Below are 24,097 nucleotides of genomic sequence, written 5' to 3'. Positions count from 1 at the left end.
TTTCTTTGACTTCATTACGGATTCCTCAACCTGTATCGAGGAGAATTGTTTACAGTTAAGTAAAATTCTAATTAAGATTTCTTAAAGCTGTCACGGTGGCAAATTCAAACTTCGATTTCATGGTACACAGTTCTATTGTAAAGTCAGATTGGGAGTTCGAATTGGCGCTATGTATTTTTATCTCGAATTTGAAATAAGCGGTTAAATTTATATGTTTTGTTTGTTTGTTTTTTGTTTTTTTTAACGCCACACTCAGCAATATGCCAGCTATATGACGGAGGTCATGCAAATAATCAAGTCTGGACCTGACAATCCAGTGATTGACATCACGAGCATCAATCCAAACAATTGGGATAAGATGATATGCATCCAATCAACCAAGTCAGCGAGCCTGACAACCAACCCGATCCCGTTAGTCGCATCTAACGACAACCATAGTCACCTTTTAATACAAGCATTGGTTGCTGAAGATCTGTTCTAACCCTGATCTTCACAGGTCCAAATCTATATGTATTTTTATGGTGAGGCGGTCGTGATCGGAGAATAGGTTCGAGAGTTCGGTATACACATTCGTGGTCAATATCTCTCATGTTGTGGATGATAGGGATTTTGTCATGTTTTGAAGAAATGTCATCACTGGCATGCTTTTGATGGTACACAAAACGTAAGCTTTACCTCGAACATGCTAGTTCCGGTCACAAAATATATGCTTTATCTTTTACTGATTTTTGTATTAATAACATTACAATGTTTCTCAAGGTTACAGACTCCAAGGATTCATTAAAGTGCATTTTAAGCACCTAAAATTGACAACTAACACCCTGATCGCAAAACTCCTAACGATTTTTACTAAAAATAGATACGAAAACTTTTGCTGAACCCGAGATTTGAATGACTGACAAATCCGTACTTTCTTGTGTTCTCATACATAAAACAGCAGTGTAAACATGATCTAACATGGCTTAATGTGGAATGTGTCTAGGATTGTAAACTGTCCATATTATTCCAAATTGTATGCATACACATGTGTCATGTCTTTATTTGGTTTTGTGTCTCTACCGGAAAACATATGTGGCAAGATACACCTTCCAGGATAGTGGACGATGTGGACGAAAATTTCTACAACATGTCCAAACATTCCCAAACAGACAGAATCATATGCTTTCTGAAAGTCAATCCAGCACATCGTTGTTGTCGTTGTCGTTTTTGTCGTCTACGTCATCATTATCCTTCAAGGATAGTGGACGGTATGGACACTGGAATATTTCGAATATTTGGAAATGTGTGCATTTTAATTAATATAAACACTATTTTAAGCGTCAGGAAACGGGATTTTTCTTGTCATGAATGGCGAGTATAACAACTTGGGAAGCTAGCTTGACATTTCGTTAGTACGGTCCTCATACTGTCTTTGCCTTGTTTCTCCTGAATCTCATTAGTTTCAAAAGAAACAGATAAATCGGTCATACAATGCTTTCATTGGAATTATCAAAAAGGACCATATCAGGTTTGTTCGCTTGGATACGTCTGACTCTGTATGTGGGCGTATTCCAAAGAATTTTATATGTAATTATCATTTCCCACGACGCCCTCTGCATATTCTGGGTCGTACCATTGATGGTCTCGGAGTCAAAACCACACATTACGGTAACAAGAGGATCGAACCATGCCAAAGATACTGTGTTTGTGTCAAGCTGGACATCAACTTTGACACAAAATCACACATTGACGTTTTCGAGTAGCAAGTGACTGGTTCTAGGTCGATTTGATATGGCACTTCGCTTGATTGACACTCATTTCTGTACCGTCCAGCACCATCAACAAAATAAACATTAACATTGATATTCAGTACTGCATCAATGGGTCGTTTAGGAAAATCCATTGAATGACTTGTTTTCAGTCTTGACATGCTTCACAAGAGGATCTTCAGATAAATAAATATGTGCAATAGTGCACGATTAAATTCAATCATGAAAGGCCTCCTTGTTAATCACAACACAGACGTTAAAATATCATCCTCATCATAAACAACTATCATCATCATTATCATTATGATGTTTATGTTCCCGTCAGAGTACATCGTATTTAAAGAAAACAAGGCATAGATGTAAACACATCTGATGATACAACCGTGAGTTTAAAGTTGATTTTGACAGCCCGGGCCAAGTCGGACCCAACACAAGCCAAACACTTTTGATAGAGAAAATGTTGAGAATGTAGAGGGAAAAGGGCTTCACTTTGAGCACCTTGTTTTCTTTAAATACAGCGAACCGAGACACCTTAAAGTGGTATATAGGTTAATATTATACTCGTTTATAGATGTGAATACATTTGAATATACATCTGTGAGGTTTAAGTTGATTTTGACAGCCCGGGCCAAGTCGGACCGAACACTTCTAACAGGGATTTTCGTAAGAAAATACAGTAAAAATGCTTCACTTTGAGCCCCTTGTTTTCTTTAAATACGATGTACCGTGACGTTATAAAGTGGTATATAGATAGATTTAATACTAATCTATAGATGTAAACACATTTTAAGATATATCTGTGCGTTTAAATTAGATATTGACCGCCCGGGCCAAGTCGGACCCAACACAAGCCAAACACTTCTGATAGAGAAAATGTCGAAAATGTAGAGGGAAAAAGGCTTCACTTTGAGCCCCTTGTTTTCTTTAAATACAGCGAACCGAGACACTTTAAAGTGGTATATAGGTTAATATTATAATCGTTTATAGATGTGAATACATTTGAATATACATCTGTGAGGTTTAAGTTGATTTTGACAGCCCGGGTCAAGTCGGACTCAACACTTCTGACAGAGATTTTCTTAAGAAAATACAGGAAAAGTGTTTGACTTTAACGGACCAGTTTTCTTTAAATACGATGTACTGAAACATTATAAAGTGGTATATAGGTAGATAAAATACTTATCTATAGATATAAAACACATTTGATGATACATCTATGTGTTTAAAGTTTATTTTGACAGCCCGGACCAAGTAGGACCCAACACAAGCCAAACACTTTTGATAGAGACTATGTCTAGGATGTAGAGGGAAAAGGGCTTCACTTTGAGCACCTTGTTTTCTTTAAGTACAGCCATCTAAAACTCTATAAAGTGGTATTTAGGTGGATATAATACTAATCTATAGATGTGAATCCATTTGATGATATATCTGTAAGGTTTAAGTTGATTTTGACAGCCCGGGCCAAGTCGGACCGAACACTTTTAACAGGGATTTTCTTAATAAAATACAGTAAAAGTGCTTGACATTAACGGTCCAGTTGTCTTTGAATGCGATATACTGTGACATTATAAAGTGGTGTATAGGTAGATATAACACTAGTCAATAGATGTAAATACATTTGAAGATACATATGTGTGTTTAAAGTAGATTTTGACAGCCCGGGCCAAGTCGGACCCAACACAAGCCAAACACTTCTGATAGAGAAAATGTTGAAAATGTAGAGTGAAAAGGGCTTCACTTTGAGCCCCTTGTTTTCTTTAAATACGATGTACCGTGACATTATAAAGTGGTATATAGGTAGATGTAATATTAATCTATAGATGTAAACACATTTGAAGATAGATTTTTGTGTTTATAGAAGATTTTGACAGCCCGGACCAAGTCGGACCTAACACAAGCCAAACACTTCTGATAGAGGCTATGTCTAGAATGTAGAGGGAAAAGGGCTTCACTTTGAGCACCTTGTTTTCTTTAAATACAGCGAACTGAGACACTATAAAGTTGTATATAGGTAGATATAATGCTAGTCTATAGATTTAAAGACATTTAATGATACATTTGTGTGTTTAAAGTGCATTTTCCATGATCTCCACTAGCCGGGTGTGGGGTTTATATACCCTCTGAAGGGACTTGGACTGTGACGTTATGCAAACGTGTACGTTGTCCCTGACGAAGCTCGAGAAGGTTTTCTTAGAGACGTGGTGCTAACTATGATGGCTCAGTGGGCACACTGAAAGAATGCCAACGCCCAAGTACTTCAAGTGAAAGTGATAAATAGAAGCAATGTATGACTTTTCACCTATAGGTATAGATCTTCTCATTGACCTCTCTCTCATTTCTTTCACTACCCTGCCCAGACCTGTCTCTCCCACCCTGTGAATAATGGTGAACGATAGTGTAGGTGCCTGAAACAAGGTTTGCGAAAAAAGATAGACCAAGACAGCACACGCGGCTTAGGGCGGGAGTGATGGTACTGTTACATCTGTAAGTTGTAAAATCTTATAGTTTGTATCTCCGAGTTTAGATTAAATGTAAATGCCTGGTGTAAACAGTCATAAACATACATATATCCTTGATGTAAACAGTCATAAACATACAGATATGCCTGATGTAAACAGTCATAAACATACACAGATGCCTGATGTAAACAGTCATAAACATACACAGATGCCTGATGTAAACAGTCATAAACATACAGAGATGCCTGATGTAAACAGTCATAAACATACAGAGATGCCTGATGTAAACAGTCACCATACATGTACAGATATCCCTGATGTAAACAGTCATAAGCATACACAGATGCCTGATGTAAACAGTCATAAACATACAGAGATGCCTGATGTAAACAGTCACCATACATGTACAGATATCCCTGATGTAAACAGTCATAAGCATACACAGATGCCTGATGTAAACAGTCATAAACATACAGAGATGCCTGATGTAAACAGTCATAAACATACAGAGATGCCTGATGTAAACAGTCATAAACATACAGAGTTGCCTGATGTAAACAGTCATAAACATACACAGATGCCTGGTGTAAACAGTCATAAACATACATATATCCTTGATGTAAACAGTCATAAACATATAGAGATGCCTGATGTAAACAGTCATAAACATACAGATATGCCTGGTGTAAACAGTCATAAACATACACAGATGCCTGGTGTAAACAGTCATAAACATACACAGATGCCTGGTGTAAACAGTCATAAACATACAGAGATGCCTGATGTAAACAGTCATAAACATACAGAGATGCCTGATGTAAACAGTCATAAACATACAGAGATGCCTGATGTAAACAGTCATAAACATACAGAGTTGCCTGGTGTAAACAGTCATAAACATACATATATCCTTGATGTAAACAGTCATAAACATACAGAGATGCCTGATGTAAACAGTCATAAACATACAGAGATGCCTGATGTAAACAGTCATTAACATACAGAGATGCCTGATGTAAACAGTCATAAACATACAGAGATGCCTGATATAAACAGTCATAAACGTATAGGTATCCCTGATGTAAGCCGCCTAAACACTTAATAACCACATTCAGTGAATTCTCCATTACTCGAAGTCGTTTGGTCATCGAATATATACTTCGAGACAAGCGTTGAAATGATAACGCTATAAAGCTACATCGTGTAAAACAAGGCATTGAGAACATGGACTTCAAGTAAAGCAGCCTGTATTGTGTTTATTCCCAGTCTATAAGTACAAGGCGTCTGACCATGTGGAAGGGAATTGTGAATTGTGATGTATAGAGGGAGGGGTGTGTTCAGCTGCTGTGGATTTTACACAGGTGTGATTAACGTCCTTCTCGGGCGCTCTGAGCTCGGGATTCCCACTAACTAATGACCAGATTTGTCATACTCATTAACCCGATAATAACCGTGGATCGTTAAGGTTATTTTCGGCAAGTCGCTACCGAGTTAGATATTTCTACACGTCCCAAGAAACCCTGCCATGTCTTATAATTCACATGTCACATGATCGACTTCCAATACAACCGTGTACAACCGTACCGAGAACCCCAATACAACACAATGTTACCCATAATAAGGGCACGGGTACAGGGGAATATATTTTAAGATATAACATAGCGACGCGATCAATCGCAAATAACAATGAAGAACGAAATGTGGTTTATTTCACAATAAAACATTATCAACATCAGTCATGACGTCATTTCTGGAGATTCGAACATGCGCTCGGAACTTGATGACATCGTATATTAGACGACGTTATTTTTGAGAGGGTAGTGTCAAGTGAGTTGTTCCCCATAGATGTAGCATGGCAACGCAGATAAACGCGATGGCCGGCGATCCATCCAAAAGGTATTGGGGGAAAAGGTACAGGTAATTGTCGTGGGGATTGTGAGAATATGCGCCAAATACTATCCTGTGCAGAAAATGGACTTGTCCGACATTGCCGAGGTCGGTTTCTTTTGAGGGAGTCATCATGATTAAATTACGGGTACATTTTATCACCATCCTTGAAGAGGCTTACATATTGTTGATATCGCATATAAAAAATAAACGACTCGTGGTCGTTGTTTATCGTAGAATAAAACATTGCGCACCTCATGGTGCATTCTCCCCGCAGTGTTTTATTGTACGATAAACAACGAACACGAGTTGTTTATTTCTTAATTAATTCCCACTGAGCATTATAAGAATTGTTCTTTTGTGTCCATTGTTTGCGAAGAGGACCACGGTAACGTGGCGTCATGTGAACGCATTACCGCACATAATAGATGATGGCGTAATCCATTGTATAAGTCGTGTAATGCTGTATGACTTCCTTCCAACAATAGACTAGGCCCCAGTTAAGGCCCGTTCTCACGGTGCAATTTGTAGTAACAACATGAACAGTTTGCGATTCGATTGCACAATAAGAACACCTAAGTCGTAACGATTTTAAGCCGCATCCAAATAGTTGCTAGCGAGTAACAGAACTTGTCTACTACAAATCGGAAGCTTTTAGACCAAACAAATTAGTTTCTTTCCATTCCGATGTAAGAGGGACCTCCCTTGGCACTACAATCATGTTGAAAAAGGAAAAGACGACAACACGGCGGCCGTATTTCAGCCAGAATGCGACGGTATTAATTTGTAGGCTTTTATTTAGGGCAGCAATGTCTCTGGAATATGCAGAATCCATGTTATTCCAAGAGGGAGAATGGCACACACTATCAAAAACTTTGATAAAATACTTGATCAAAGAAAACCAGCTTAGTGCTTACAGCATTCTTCTCTAAGTTGGATAGAGATTATTCCAGTTACTATGTCAACTATCTAAGAATGAACAGGTTGATAAGGGGTAAATGATTCGTGCATTCTGATTGGCTCCATTACATAGGATCGTTTTCTATTCCATCAAAGTCCGTCATTAACTATGCCAATGTTTACACTAAGAAACGCTTGTTCCAAATGGACTTTGACCAAGCTTTTGATTAAACTTGTTGATAGTGTAAAGGGAGTTTCAACTGAGCTGACGTCTCCATCTGAGATATTGGAAGCTCACATTTTTCTACGTTTTCTCTGTTGAAAAGACTAATGGTACTATAAAGAAGAACCTACTCTCAACTCAGAAATACTGATTGACCGCCCCTCGTACAATAAGGTTGATGATTCCTCACCCAGGCTCAGTCAACTTTTGTATCAGATGTAACATATTTTCACTACAATTGACTTAACCTACTGTGTAACCTCTGAACCTGATGTACAACCCTTTGAAAGGAATAAAAAATGTAAAAAAAAACCACTTTTGTATCAGAGTTTTGGCTAACGATACAATCCTATCTACACCCTTACCTGGACACCCAATACAACCCCTCAATACCCCAACAGGTCACAGGGTCCGTGACTACAAAAAAAAAGCAGGGGGACAGAAGTGACCCTCATGACCTTCAGTGACCTTCAGTCCCAGTGGTTATGTCCATTACAGGGCTCGGGAGGTGTGACGTTATGCAAAATCCAACACATAAATCTACGACCACCGGAGACTTCTTTGTCCAAAACATTGGAACCACAGAACCGTAGCACATGGACTTCCCAGCGAGTAGTAGGGGGTCTTACTTGTGGTATGCACAATTATGACCTGCACAGTTTTCCATACATAATGGACACGTGTCACGTGCCATTCTTTATGGTGGCCGTGAGGGGACATCGTTTTCTCGCTCTGCCGCTTTCTCGCTTTATCGCAGTGAAGCAACATCCCCTCTTGACCACTATAGGGATCGCATGTGGGATGGGGGGGGGGGGGGTTTCACGGTTTATGGTGAGACATCCTAATTAGTGTGGCCACATAGTTAACGCTGATAACAATATAAAGTGCATAACTATAAATAATGAATATCTATAACATATGTTAAATCACCTATCATCCTAATATTTTATGTAGATTTAAAGTATAGTTTTGTCAAATTATGTGTGTGGGTGTGTGTGCGTGCGTGCGTGCGCGCGCGCGCATCTATGTATGTATGTCTCACTGTCCGTATCTGAAAGATAATTACATAACCTCACTCCAGAAAACACAATTGATAACAACCATACAGTTTAATATACTGAACAACAGCATTGAAAACGCACCAGCAATAAATCTTGAAATATTACAAAAACAACTTGAGCAATGACCGATTTTGATTAGAACAGACATAGACGGAATATTAAGAAAGACGACAAAGGAAACAGGAATACCACACAGTAATTACAATGACGTCATCAGTGCAAGGAAGACACATAGGGTTAAAATGAAAAGTCAATATCTGGTATGTCCGCCATCAGCAACACAGGCCATGCAACGTCTTCTCATTGATCGAATAAGTCTGCGAATAGTGTTCTGGGGCATTCCACTCTTGACGTAGTGTATCTTCAAGTTCTCTCAGGTTCTGTCCTTGCGGACGACGTGAGGGGCGTTGATCCAGGTAATCCCATAGATGTTCAATTGGCGATAGATCGGGTGACAGGGCTGGCCATGGAAGCAGAGGCACATTAATTATTGTTCGCTAGGTACTGTGTTGAAACACGTGCTGTATGCGCTCTTGCATTATCTTGCTGGAAGGTGTGCATATCCTGGTGCTGATGAAAGAATGGGATGACGTGATTTGCCAATATGTTATTCCTGTAGTAAAGGGCATTAACTCTTCCACGACAAACATTGAGCTCTGTTCGATGGTTATGACTGATGCCGCCCCACACCATGACACTCCCCCCTCCCTCGATCTGTCTGTACAACGCAGACGCCACACTCGCAGTCGACCGTCAGCATTCTTAAATGAAAACGGGACTCATCAGAGAACAGCACACCATGCCACTGCCGCAATCTCCAATGACGATGCCTTTTGGCCCAACGCAGGCGTTCATTTCGATGTCGATCAGTGAGTATGGGTCCAACATATGGACGTCGAGTACGTAGCCCTGCTGAGCGGAGACGTCGACGTACGATGTCAGCACTGATCAATTCCGTCGGCCTTGTACGGTTGCTGCAGTCCTGGTAGCCGGAACTGTACGATCACGAGGATGCCGACGAACAATATGGCGATCCTGCCGTGGTGTAGTTACACGACGTTTACCCGGACGTGGTCGATCTCTGGTGGTTCTTGTCTGCTGGTATCTGCTCTGTAGCCTGAGGACTGTTGAATGATGGCATTGAAACCGATGTGCAACGACTCTACTTGACGTACCAACTTGAAGCATGCCCAAGGCACGTTCACGTTCCTCTGCTGTTAATCTTGGCATTTCTTGTGTCAGTACCCTTTACGTCTGCAGCAACAAGTGATGTGGCTTTTAAAGGTCTGTCTTTTATAGCCCTATTCTGCATGCTTCCCGTGAACCAAAAAAAGGTTTTCCATGATGTGCACGCAATTTGTTGCGTTTTGGCGATTTCGCTCACAAAAAATTTAGGAATGTGTTTTGACGAGCTGTTCTTCTTCATGATTCGTCCAGAACGTCGTATATTACTCATTCACTTAAATATTTTCATGTGACTTAAGCCCGGATAAAAATACATCCATTTTCATGGTGGTGCGTTTTCAATGATGTTCAGTATATATATAGATAGAGAATTGTTACAAAACTATGAATAAAGAGCCTCAGACTAACATCTAGTCTCTGAAATGAACATATTTTACAGAAAAAAACAGTTGGTAAATTATAGTTATAAAATATAGTAAGAATTTAAGGAGCCCCGACACTTTCTTCATTTTCAGATACTGTAGTAGTCTAGACTTGCCAAACATTACAGATTTGCACGGGATGTATTGGATATATTTGTTTCAGGGTCTGTATGACAAGACTAAAAGACCCGACAATACCGATTATTTACTCCTTATTTTTCACATGTATGGTGTAATGACTCTTTTGTTTTTTTCGATTTTTTTAAAGTTTTGGGGATCGGAATATGTCCAATTTCTCACGTCTATTTCATGTTCCGTCTTACTGTGTGGTCATTGATATCAAACACCAGTTTGTGTGTGTTATTCAGTAAGACTATGGTACCCGCTCAGGTCTCATTAGCCTTAATGGCCTTAATTGGCCTTAATATAACAATTCTCTTTACAGTTTACATTGCCGATGCCGGCGAATTTTGATATATGCACCCATGTCGCATACACGTCAATATTTTCAGACAAAATCCTTGTTCATAAGAAATAATATGACCTCTGAGTGGTCAGAAAGACATATTTTTCCCAACTGTATACTTATTCACGTAAATACAATTCTGTTCACTCCTTTACGAACAAGTTTTGTATATTTTTATCGACTGTCGGTCATGGCGGAATGGTCGGTACACATTGGAAAACGACAGTGTATATTTCCATTACATTCATGACGTTCATTAAATGAAATTATGACCATCATCACCCTAATCATCTCAGCGTTAATATCGTGTAACTCATAATTTATGCAGTGCTACGGATCGCGAAATATGGCGAGATTAGTAAAGTGGTTACCGCGCTTCTCGGCAATTTTTTATTATGCACCCATGTCATATACACGTAACTATTATTATATCAGACAGCCAATTTGAAAAAAAAATCTGATCTGACTGGTCAGAAAGATTTACTTGTCCCCACTGTACAGTTATTGGCGTAAGAGTACTAACGTTTCGTCGGCCACGGAAGTTTTTTGTTCAAGTATTGCATATATTTATCGACTGTGTATCATGGCGATTTAGCACGGCGCTAGAGACGAAACGACAGTGCGGATCGTCTTTTTGTTTATGATGCTGAATTACAGAAAATATTAAAATCAAAGATATTGAAAGATAGCTATAAATGTTAATATGAAGGTGGTATAGTGTATATTTATGGGCAGGAAGTTCATGATCAAAACCTTAATGTTGAATGGCCAAGCCCGAAGTGATCGATCGACAACGCACGTTCGCATCATATCTGTGCCGCGATTTCTTGTCTACCGGTTGTCCTACATACTCGCCCGTTCAGACAAATAACTGCTACTTTTTTCATATGAAATGACTAAGTGTCAAGTGCGATTGCTCAAACTACCTGACCGTGTGAGTGACTTGCCCTAACTGTTTCACATTTTGTCGCAAATGGAGATTTCAAAAGTGTGGCCTAGACATCTAACGTGAGTCGACGCCATATTGTAAACAAATTGTGTCAAGGTCGGTTCCACATGTGGTAGCTCGGCCCCCGTTTCTGTCGATGGTACACGCGATACAAACATAATGCAACTACTGAAAACATCAACATAACTTCTACAATGATGACATCAATACCTTTTTGTATTTGGATTAACCGCTTATGGATACGCTGTGTTCGATTTGGATTTGTTTTTCCTTTCATTGAAACTGTGATAATGGCGCTGTGATTGGTTTGCTGAAATAGTATATCCATGAGTCTAATGTACATGGTACATGCTGTGATTGTAGAAGACATTGATAACTCATTGTGTATGCATATACATCATCAAATACACATTACTAATCTCTTCAGAAAATGGAATATATTATAGCTCGTTTTCAAACATTTTGCCATGGATATTAGATCAAAAATTAATATTAGATATACAAATTATTTATGTACACTGCACTCTCGATTAACGTATGATAATCTATTGCAAGTCTTCAACTCTTATTTGATATGTCATCTGAAATGAGTAAAATTAATTTTATTTCGTAACAATCTGCAATGTTATTTAAATAGGCTAATAGACGGTCGGTGATTTCCCGCCGCTGTGAATTTGTCGTCTGGACGGGTGCGCGTGATTTGACCTCGCGTGTTGTGACGTGGATGACGTCACATGAAACTGCTGATCCAATGCTGTGGTAGTATAATGGATACACGTGGTTTCATTTTCCAAATAACAATATTCTCTTTGACTGAACTAGAAAGCATATCTAGTACATCACGATTGGAAAATGTCTACGGCGACCGACGAGTGAATGAGACCGCTTATCATTTGACTAACAGTGTTAGAATATTTGGCGCAGTTTTCTAATTTTCGTATGTTGACATGTGCTTTTCATATCTGTTTGAGGGCTTGATATTCCAAAAAAATAATGTGCATTTAGTTGAGAAAGCTGTCAAAATGGATCCAATATTAAACAACCTAGCTTTTAGCTTCATCTATTGGAATCTCGAATGGTTCAATTTATAACATAAACAGTAAGTAATTAGATCTACTCACAATTTAGAGATAATCAATTTCTGAAAGACAAAAGGTTTTCAGTGTAAATGTGATTTCGTTTTGATGTTTTATATAGTTATATTTATGTCTTTTTCCACTCTGCATTATCTAAATTACCAAATACTTCGACCAGTGACATAGTAGTAATTAGATTCTACTTTGTTTTGTATCCTAAGTATGAAATCGATTTTTTTTAAATAAATATTTGTCTAAGAGCAAAATCAATGCATTCTTGTGTGTTTTTTCTCTCACCATTTTAATGTGTATATCTCCACTCCAAGCTGTTGTTTAGCTAGGCCAAAATTAAGGAAAAAAGGAAAGACACAATAAACCATTTTTATCAAAGATTTTGCTGGTTAAATTTTCGAAGTTCAATACCAAGAATATATTTTTCCTTTTATGACCAATAATTCCATTACTTTCATTGACCTACGATCATTATCTATTTCAAACTTTTCCTTTAGTAGAATGGGATGGAATGGGAAACAAGTGGAAATAAACTATCACGTATATGTCATTAAATGTACATGTACATACCTATTGCTAGGTGTAAATACACGTCTAAAGTCGTATTTATAAATCAAATGAATAAATGAAAGAAAAGGTGGTATTTCATGGACTGGCCATACAAGTATATTTTGAGCAAAGGTCTAAGTTAGGCAGCCAAGTGCGAAATACGAGCTGATACGAGGATGTATGTTTTCTGGTGGTCATAGTGAAACAATGACATATGGCGCCCGAGTTGCGAGTGATCGAAAATAGGTTTGTTGAATAGATTTGCTGCCCATAAAAACGTTTCAACAAGTTTGGTTGAATCTACATGTACTTACTCTTGAGTGGTATTACGTTAGTATAATCTTGTTAATTATTAAGAAAAAACAAAGATGCCCGATATTGAGCGATATCAATTTGAGTATTGTTAGGGCTGTTTAGCGATCTTTCACATTTTGTCCTTTGAAAATGTACGATGTCAATTACCCCGAAGTTGTTTTTATCGCTAATAAAAGAGCACGGTCATTGAAACATACATGGAGGTAATCGGGATTTCTTCAAGATATACATTCCAAACTGTCATTCGTTTTGTGACATAATCTTTGAAACAGTCTGCGTATGAATTAATCACGACCACTTCCGTCAATTTTGTTTTGACGTCAGAAACACGCACAATTTCACCGGGATTTTTTATCGGTAAATATAACTCACGGAAAATTCTCAGTGAATGTGAACTTCAACATAAATATCATATGTCTATCACTGTTAGGACATGTACTTGCCAATGATATGAATTATTGGTCATTTAGATTTCAAACAAGGGCGCTTACTTGACTTTGCTTGCCATATTCGGGTGCGTCCATATTACGATTAATGTGGAAAAGTAGGAAACTTATAATACCAGCACTTTTATCGATGGCTGGGCAGTGCATAGATCTTTTGGATTTGGTGACTTTAGATACTGTTGGAAAGACAATCAACTCGAGTTGCATGTTATACAATTTGGTTACACTGTGTGAAGAAATTAAGACGTTGCAACACTTTTGATACAATGTATACGATTTTGGAACCGCGACGTCAGCACAGTGCGGCACTGAGCGGTTTGCAGGGTAACTGACGTCCAGGCACCATGAGGGTTAAGTTTATTCCGTGGAAATGATTGGTTAATTATAACATGACATAAACAAAATATACAAGGGATCATCAGAAAGATCATCGACAGCAGAGGGGTCGGAAAAGGGGGAAAAATCAAGTTCTTTGAGGCCAACATCAGAAATTTCATTTTGTGAGCCCATTAGTGGGTCATCAGGTAGTTTAGGGAGAACAATGCGAACATCCATTTGCAATTTCGGATCTGCAACTGTTGGAACTGGGGGTTCAAGCAAAGGCGTTTGACGAGCGTTGGGAGAAAGCTCACCAGACTCACTGCCCATATACAATTTCAGTCGCCGGAGCTGGTCGCGAATATTGTGCTGTCAGGTATGCATACATGGCTTTGTCCCAATGTTGCTTCAGTAATTTGCCATTTAAACGTGGTATGTCTGGCCATCCTGTTGCTTTTGCACACTTAAGAAGTGTGGACTTGAGTTGGTACGTCCAAGATATTCTTGGATAGGTTCTACGCCAGCCCCTGGGGCAAGTCCCATCTCCAGTTCAGTTGGTTTGTATACCGGAGGGAGGCTGACTGGGCTGCGGAGTTGAACAATGTTTTTTTCTTGGCGTTCAGTAACCCAGTAGTTGACTAGCTTCGGGGGGTTAGTCCTAACTGGGTGATGTACTTTTAGTTAAGGGGAATAAAACCTCCCTCTCTAGGCCCACCTCGGGACCCAACACATATGTTGCGGATTTTGAGTCATATTAAATTTAGACATTGATTTGCCCTTGCCTTTTGACATTTCTCTTATATTCCCTCAAAATTCATTTTCAGGTCAGTAAACATTTTTTTCTTCAAAGTACGAAAGAAGCTTAACTTGGGCATGCATGTTTCAACTAAATTTTCGACCATATTTTGTTCGTATCATGATAGACCGCCTCCGTGGTCTAGTGGTAGAGCGGAAGGTCCGGGGATCGATCCCCGGCCGCGTCATACCAAAAGACATTTAAAGATGGTACTTGTTGTTACCCTGTCTGGCGCTCAGCACAAAGGGGCTAAAACAAGGACTGGTCGGCTCGGAGTCAGTACACTGTGTCTGAGTGGGGTATTCATGTTAAACTGCGGAATGGTATCTCAGTGAGCTAGCACTATAAATCGGCATTAGTCCGGACTAGTACAAGCAGCCACACACACACACACACACACACACATACACACACACACACACACGCACACACACACACACACACGTGCATGCAAGTGCAATAATCTTGAACGCGACTTTAAACCCAATTTCACCTCACCTCGTATCATGATGACTTTAGTCCTATGTTTTTGTTGATAATGATAATGTTAAAAACAATATTTCGCAGAATATTCAAATGTTTTATTTTGAAGAACAACTAGACTAAGAGAACTGACATTTTGAATTCAGTGGATGTAAGTAGATTCAATATAACATGAACGTTGTGTATCTTCTCTTATTTTCTCACAATCTATGGAAACAAATGTCAAATGTCCAGGTTATCATATGAATGTTTTTGACCATGTTTTTTTTTAATTCGGTTACCAGTCACAATGGACCAGCGCCTCCATAATGGACCGTTTCTCTGGCATAGAAGGGGCACTGCTAGTCAAAACGGACCTGTGATTATCTTCATTTCGTACAGACATATCCGAACACAGTGCGGAGCATCGTATTCACTAGTTGTTCACTCGGATGAACGTCAGTACTCTCAACAGAAATGAGCATGTCCCAAAGATCGAGGTATATAACGTGGTCATAAAGGTCAACAAATTCTTGTCTGATAATTTTGTCATATACAGGCCCCCACATTCTACCAAACGTAGTGACTACTTTATGTACAACAAAATAGTGGGGCCCCTTCATTACAATTTTTACATCAGGCGATCGTATCAGTAATCGTTCTATTGCTTGCCTAATGCGCTTCACTTGAGACCTAAATATGTGTACAGGAAAGAATTGGAAATGAGCATACAGATTAATAAGAACGATGTCTCTAGAACCAGGAGGAATCTCATCGAGATGAACAAAGGATGGTCGAATTGCAGTCCTGTTGGCATTGACAAATGTCATTGGTAGACCATGGGGGGACCAACAGACGGTATAGTTAAAACCTTTTTTGTATGCCTCGGAATAGGAATACCATTTGTGTGAAGGCAAAAGGTTCGCTGGGGTTTGCCATGGTCCAATTCTCCAAGTAAGATTTAGATGTTTGAACAAGAAAGTGTATAACTGTCTGACAGTTGAATCACCAAACATTCTAAGAGTCCTGTTGGCTAAGCAGCGATCATAGTCTTTGACGGTTATTTTATTAATACACGACAAGGGGTTCCACGTGGAGTTGTAAAAGAAACCAACAGGTTTTGATAGCCAGGTGGTCTTGAAGGTTGTCCTGGTGCAAGGGATCTGTGAAGTCATACTTGTGTTTGTTGCTGGAACAATAAATACGATAAACATGTGCGATTAAAAGTTACGAGTCCATTGTCACAAGCAAAACAGCCATACATTGTATCTATTTGTCTTCATGGCCTCCTTAATGTTTTTCTTTACATATGAGCACCAGAATATCTTCTCAAAACTAAGATCTTATTATTAGTTTATTATTAGTTTTATCCAAATCACTGACTTTTCTGGTCAATCGATCACTTGATTGTCTGTTTTTTTGTTTGCAGGCCGCAGTCGAATGACAGGAGTGCTGTTGTGCAGCTACAGACAATACATACTTACCTTCTGATGTAAATTGGGTGAATGAAAATTTTCGCGAACACCTCCTGTCGTCACTGATTTTCAGTGGTCCAATATTATTTTCACAGCCATTTTGCCCTTTACGTCAAATGTAATTTGTTTCTTAGGAAAATCAAGCCAGGTTATTCTCTTGCGTTAACGTTTTACATTCAAATGTGAATAATCTTCCAATAGCGACACAGCTTTGTAATTTATGATTATACCCAGGAATCTTCAGAAACGATGCTAAAATGTTTTGGTCATCATGACACAAATAAATCCAGATCCTGGGGGCTCCAAGAGGGCCTTTATCATACCTTATTTTTGGTTAAAACGGTTACTAGGATACAGTCATGAGTATTATGAAGGTCAATAGATAATAGTCACACTGCTAAATACACAAGATGATGATTAATGTCACCTGGTAATATCAATCAAAACTATGGCTGGTCCTTAATCTTGTGAGACTCTAAATTATGATACATAACAAAGTACAAATTAAAAACCACATGGTCAAGTATATCTAAGTACTTCGGATTTGATTACAAATAGTGATGATGCCAAGTGTTGCGAAAGTGAGTGCGTATCCTGCCCCACCGTCGGCTAGCACCATTTGTTTAACGCTGCATTTAGCAATATTCCATTTGTATCATGGCAGTCTGTTAAGAAGACAAGGGGTAAACCAGTAATTAATACGCCGTCTGGTACATAACTGCCTTGTCTATCAAGTCACAGAACCTAAACCCAAACCATTAAGTCGACTCGTTCGAAAATAATTTGTTGCTGGGGCCAATTCTAACCCGTCTCCTCGGGGTTTTGGACATACACTGCATACTAAGTGATCTTGACCTTAAATGTTATACAATTACAGCAGATAACTTGACGTGTTGCAAACATCAGTGTTCTTTGATTTTAACAAAGACCCCTGAAAAACGTCGTCTCAAAACATAAATGAAGACTGAAATGTGGTGGGTGGAATTAGCACCAAATGTAGTTACAGGTGGAACATGCATGTATACTGGGAGCTCAACATATATGTTCCTTATTTTATGAATATATAATGTTTGATCTTGTTTTGCCCAAATGTCTTTGATTCCATCTAATCTTCTGATGTTGCAAACCGAGCGAGCTAAAGGTTAGCTTGTATATGAATGTCTCGCCTTTTGATCATCAGATTTAAGTGTTAGTATATAGTCATCAATATAGTTTTTCGACCTTACTCTTAAATTTCCCCAAAAACGTGCCAGACAGAGGAAGCTTAACTTTGACATTCATGTCTCTTCGTTAGATGACATTATATTTTGTGGATATCTGTAGAACTTAGTCATCAGTATTTATGCAGAAAATGTCTACATATCAATGCTGCCTGCAGCGTTTGTAAATATGAGTTATGCATGTTATTTAGGATGCAGCCTATATACCAGAAGAAACGGTCACTGTGACATTGCCTGGAAGAATCCCTGGGCCGGCTGACCTGAAATAATAGAATATGGTTTTATACTACCAAAACATCCTGACACCATATATGCACCAACAAAAAGACAATGATATTCTGCTTTGAATTGAGATATATGTAATGGTGCTCATAATTACACATGATATATTATATAAATACTTACGAAAGATACCATTTGTTGTCAGGCCTGGCTGGTATCGGCAAGTTCCTCTGTGAAGTGATCCCAGTCCAGTCGCTGCACTGTATTTCTTTCTTCTTAGGTTTATAACAATACAATGGAACACCATAATGTTTGTCTGTTAAATTACAAACTTGTCCCATTTTCACAAATGTGTTATCCATATATCCCAATGTAGTCTCTGTTAAGTTGTATACATTAAATAAGCATTCGATTCTCTTTCCAGTATATCCATTGTTAAATTCCCTGTATACAAAAGCCATTTTTTCTCTCGAAGATAATATCGCTGCACGGATGACAGCTTGTCCGGTCCACAAGATGCGCAGAACACCAGTATATGTCCCGTTGTCATGGTCAATAACAGTTCCGGCTGAAGCAGCTCCCTTACCATTGTCTCGCATCCATACAATTAGCATATCGCCACCTCGGGTTTTTGGTCTATTCCTGTGGTCAAATAGCACAATCTTCAAACTGATTGTTTCATTTAGTGCATACACAACTTTTGGCTCTACAAGTGACATCGCTGAGGTTGTTGCAGACGCATGACTATTTGTATCATTTATTTCGGTATCGTTTATTTCTGGAATTATTTGTGTTTCTACTAAGTGAGTTTGCTTTTGGCTTCCAGTTCTTGAACGGTATGGGGGCTCTGGTAAGATTTGAAATCTGCAAGAATAAACCTTCTTTGTTGAGTAATATGCCATACAAAACAGGTAAACATGTGCTAGACATTGTGACATGATGTACATTTTGATTTCATATATGATATCCATTTATGTAACATCAAGTAATGATTCCGGGTCAGATATGGTTCCAGTAACCCATGCTTGTCATATAGGAACACATCTCGAGCTTTCTGTCTGTACTTGTAGTCAAACAGACTGACATTCACCTCTTCTGTTTTTCGATCCTTAAGCACAACACACAGTGTATCATCTATGTAAGGCATCAATAGTTGACTTTAAACAGTTATATGTACATGCAAACTATACTAAAGTATATGTTTAAATAACTCCTGTGTTCAGAAAAACATACCACCCCTTGCTTAAAAAAAACCTTGCCCATCAATTTTTGACCAATAATATGCTTCTTTATTTCAAGTTGAGACCACGTATGCTTTTTACAAGCATCTCATACACAGAGGATATTATATGAGTGTTCATGTCACACTATGGTTACGACATGAACAAGTATATAATGTTCTATTATTACCGAAGAAGATGTCTCCATGCAGTATCGAAATCGAGTGTTTACCAAGGAGGACAGCAAGTCGCAACAGCAGCGAAACCACAATTTGTCGAATGACGTCAACAATCGTCAACTATGATGTCGTTTCTAGTGTGACGTCATTCCGACCTCACGTCACAATAAGATTCGAATGACGTCAACAATGCCGACCAGAGGAGGGAAACAATACACTGTTGTCTTGTGACGTGACATGACTCTAGGGCACATATAGAGAATACTACACTCATTTCGCTCGGTCAGATACCATTCCACTCGTTTCTTAAAAATGGTATCCAACGAGAATGAGAGTGGTATTTTATTTATTACCCACGCTAAATATATATTTAAGTGTAAAAACATAATAACTTACGTTCGTTGACAGACCAAACTGAAACCGGTAGCAAAATCTGGTTGCGCATGACTATTGACAGGTGTATGCCCAAATATGGACATTGTTGGCATTTCTATGCATACGCATTAACAACATGCTCTTGTTTGGAAACATAACAGCACCGTCGCTCAAGATCCTTTTGGAAGAACTTCTTCAATTTATGGATATTCAAGCGCATCGTTGTTAGTACGCAGAACAACTATAAGAAGATTTTGAAAGTCACATTAGCGCCGCGCTTTGAATATCGGACAAACGGTCGGTTGCTCGCACTGCCTGGGTCCCGGCTATGCAATCAAAATGGTTCGGTTCTTCTTATATCATGTCCGTACCATTTTGGAAGAGGGAAATCAGAGTGTTCGACAAAAACGTTCATGATAACTGTACCATCCTATGCTGAAGACGTGAAAATCAACAAACTCAAGTCTGTTTGCATGTCAGTGACAGCTTCGAACGAAGGGCAAGGTCACCACCGGAATAAGAAAAGACAACCGTGATCTACTCACAGCGTTTTACGCTAGAGATAGGGATTGTTATTGTTCACATTTGGGATGTTTCGGATCACATAATCAGAAGTCAGGCACACTTCTATGGAGTTTTCGAATGATTTGTATCGGAAATGTTCACCTTTAGTGCAGTCATGTATATTCATTCATGAACAAACTCCTCCGGAATCAATGTCACGAAATACGCTGCGAATGGAGATACTGGTGGCACAACATGAGCATCGAACGTAAGTCTAGATATCTGTCCAGATAGTTTAAAATGACTTCATTTCACCACGCTTAACCTTTTACGTTAAATCAAATTGAAAGTCGCGAAAGTGGTCGGCTGCGTCACGCTAATTGGGACCCTCTATCCATCGGTAGACATTGCATATGGATATGCATGGCACGATTTTATAATGTCTGCAATAGCTCTATGCATAACTGACCCGTGAATATTTCCGGGGAAGAATAGATCTTAAAAAGTGACCACGCTTGTCGTAAAAGGCGACTAACGGGATTGGGTGGTCAGGCTCGCTGACTTGGTTGATGCATGTCATCGATCCCAATTGCGTGGATCGATGGTCATGATATTAATCACTGGTCTGGTCCAGACTCGATTATTTACGGACCGCCGGCATATAGCTGGAATATTGCTGAGTGCGGCGTTAAACAACAAACCAACCAACAAACCAACTATGCATAACTAATATAATGGGCATAGCGAACATAATGCGCGTGACGATCTTCTTTGGTTTAATAAAGTGTGTGCTTTCATGAGATTCCTTTAGTTCTGCTTTGTAGTTGAGAAAGCGAATAACGTCTCGCGATATTTTTTATGAATGAAAACAGAAGTTCTGGTGTGACAGAGGTCACGGTTATCCAATCAAGACGAATAAAACGATGTCAACCTTGTACAACACACGTGTGACGTACGGATTTAGTATCTTACCTACTGTATCTTCACAACGTGGGTAATAAATTATTTTTATGAACCCTGATATGTTTGTCATCGTAGGTAATAAAAACACTAAGGGTGATTCAGTACGCAAAGAAGCAAAACTCCATACGAATGACCATTACAGTGACCTAAACTTTAAATGACGGTTGCCTTACTAATTAAATGCCTAATCCTAAGAATATGTACCAAATTTCATCTTACCTTCAGTATTTGACACAAGTATGTCAAAATTAATCCAAATTATTGTCCAGCAAATACTAGTATCATGTCCCTACGTGGAATTCAGCGTAACATTGAAAAAGCACGTTCCACATTAACAGTAGACAAGGTCCCTACCTCTGATGTCATTATTTCATCTTGTCATACATAGGAAATATATTCGGGTCATTCATAAATACATGCTCATGATATAGTCGGAATGGTAATCATTTCTGCTTTTGGCAGATATTTCTTATGTTTTAATCGAGTGGACCAGACAATCCAGTGATTGACATCATGATCATCGATCTACGCAGTTGGGATACAATAACATGTTAGCGAGCTTTACCACCCGAGTCCGTTAGTCGCTTTTACGACAAGCATAGTCACCTTTTACGGCAAGCATTGGTTGCTGAAGACCTATTCTACCCCGGATCTTCACGGGTCGATATTATATATGAATATGGGTGGAAAGGATGTTCTTGCTTTTAATCAAGAACGATGGTGGTTGGGTTACTTCCATTTTTTAATGCAGCATTGGAACACCTTCCTAGTTCATTCATACAACAAATGAAGATGTACAGACATATATCATTGAGTACTGAAGAGTTGTAATATAAACTAATCTAAGAAGAAGATAAAGAACCCCCTATATTTCGTATGACTATAGCTAATCTGTCCTTGGCTGGATGATGTTGCAACACACAGCATTTCAATTGTGTTTTTTGTAACTTGCTTTACTTTGTCATTGAATATCATATCATATATACTTACTCGTCATAGTTGCCCCACAATAAGAACAAGGATGTGATCAGAAGGACAATAAGTAGATATATCTGACGTTTTGTACTGTACATCTGAAACAAAATGAAAATGTAAAAGTCATGACAGATATGTTTTATGAGCATTTCAAAATAGAGAAAGCAAAAGATCCTCATGTGATTGGGTATGACCATATTTAATGAACTAAACTCTTCTGTGTTTGCTATGATAAGTGAATATGATTTGTTCTTGCATAGTTTTTCATTATGTTGTTGATTGTGTTTGTTTTTTCACCATACCCTGAAAGGCGGTGTCAAAGCAAACTTTCTCACTTTCTCATTACAGGGTGCCGTCGCACAGCTGGAGTGTAACCTGAAGCAAACATCAACATGGCAGTTAAATAAACCTCCTTTGATAGCAGAAGAAGCATGGACTTTGCATGCTAGTACTTGCATAGAAAATCTCAACAATTTCTGTTTAAGTTTAATTTACAAAGTGTCATAGATCGAAAGGTCGAAACGCTTGATATCAATTTAACGTAAAACAACATTCACCAATAATCATATAAGGGAGCTTTAAGATTCACATTTACGGAATATTTCCAAAATATATTCAGCGGCTAAATGCCCGTTTCCTTAAGGACGCTACTTTAAATTGACAGCCTACTTGAGGTTCTCTTCGAGTAGACGACGCAACGGCACGGAGTACATATGTTCACGCACAGGTTACGCCACACCATATACCCCACGGGATCGGTTGGCAACGAATTTATCTCACCGACATCCTTTCAAGCAGGTCCGCAATATATGCCCGCAGTTTCGCTGAGTTAGCAAAACTCATAGCAGACGACGCAAACGAATCGAGTTACTTGTATAAACATCGGTTCATTTCAACTCAACGATACTTGTTCGAGATATGCAAGTTGCCGTCATTGTGTTCCAATTGATTTCTCGTCGGGCTACATGAGCAGGCTACATGAAAAATAATTTCCCGCTCGTTAACCAATCAGAAGCTAGTATTTTCGTGTGAGGCGAAATAAAGGAACAGTCAATATCATACAGCTGGGTTGATCGTGAGTAAAAGTGAGTGCAATGTCACGTGCGCTGAGCAGCTGATTAAATATCGCGTAAATTTGTTGTTATTTGAGCTGTTTCATAAAATGGTCACCTGCAATTAGTTGTGTGTTTAGCACTTAATAACTACTGCGGTGAGTTAGTTAATGCAGAGGGCATGACATGGTTATAAAATTACCAAATGCCAATAAATGTATGCAGAGTTGGTTAGATTTCGTCTTCATCATATCAATCATCAAATTCTATAGCATCAGATCTTTCAGCTCGCCTTCGCCATGGAACCATGACATCTATATGCCTTGAAACACTTAATTGCTGTTATTCATAAGATGCTAATCCTAATTGTTAATCCCCATTTTTGTGTACATCGACCGTCTGCCATCCTGCTGATGAATTACTGTTTACATTTATATTTATTACTCACTAAATGTCAGGTGACCTTGGCTATATAAGCTTTGGTCCAGGAAGGAAAGAAAAAAAGAAGAAAGAAAGGTCTTACCCTTAGCTTAGCTAGGGTTAGGCTGGGTGCTCATAACTCCCCGTACAAAGCTTCACTTGTTGGTCACACGATGGAGTTGAAGTAAATGGATTTCTGAAAGACCTCCGAAATTGTC

At 38.9% G+C, this 24,097-nt stretch overlaps 1 long non-coding RNA gene across 1 annotated transcript; it reads right to left on the bottom strand.

The window, feature by feature from the left end:
• Positions 1-18,150: 18,150 nt before the first annotated feature.
• Positions 18,151-22,505, bottom strand: LOC125377411. Its single transcript, XR_007219567.1, has 3 exons — positions 22,423-22,505; positions 18,375-19,055; positions 18,151-18,229 (listed from the first exon to the last, which is right to left on the bottom strand). It is a non-coding gene; the product is annotated as an uncharacterized LOC125377411 (long non-coding RNA).
• Positions 22,506-24,097: the final 1,592 nt, after the last annotated feature.

This window comes from Haliotis rufescens, unplaced genomic scaffold (genome assembly GCF_023055435.1).
Source record: "Haliotis rufescens isolate VD_foot unplaced genomic scaffold, xgHalRufe1.0.p SCAF_9, whole genome shotgun sequence".
Taxonomy (NCBI): Eukaryota; Metazoa; Mollusca; class Gastropoda; order Lepetellida; family Haliotidae; genus Haliotis; species Haliotis rufescens.
Note: the sequence above shows the minus strand (reverse complement) of the source record. Positions and strands in the feature narration are given on the sequence as shown.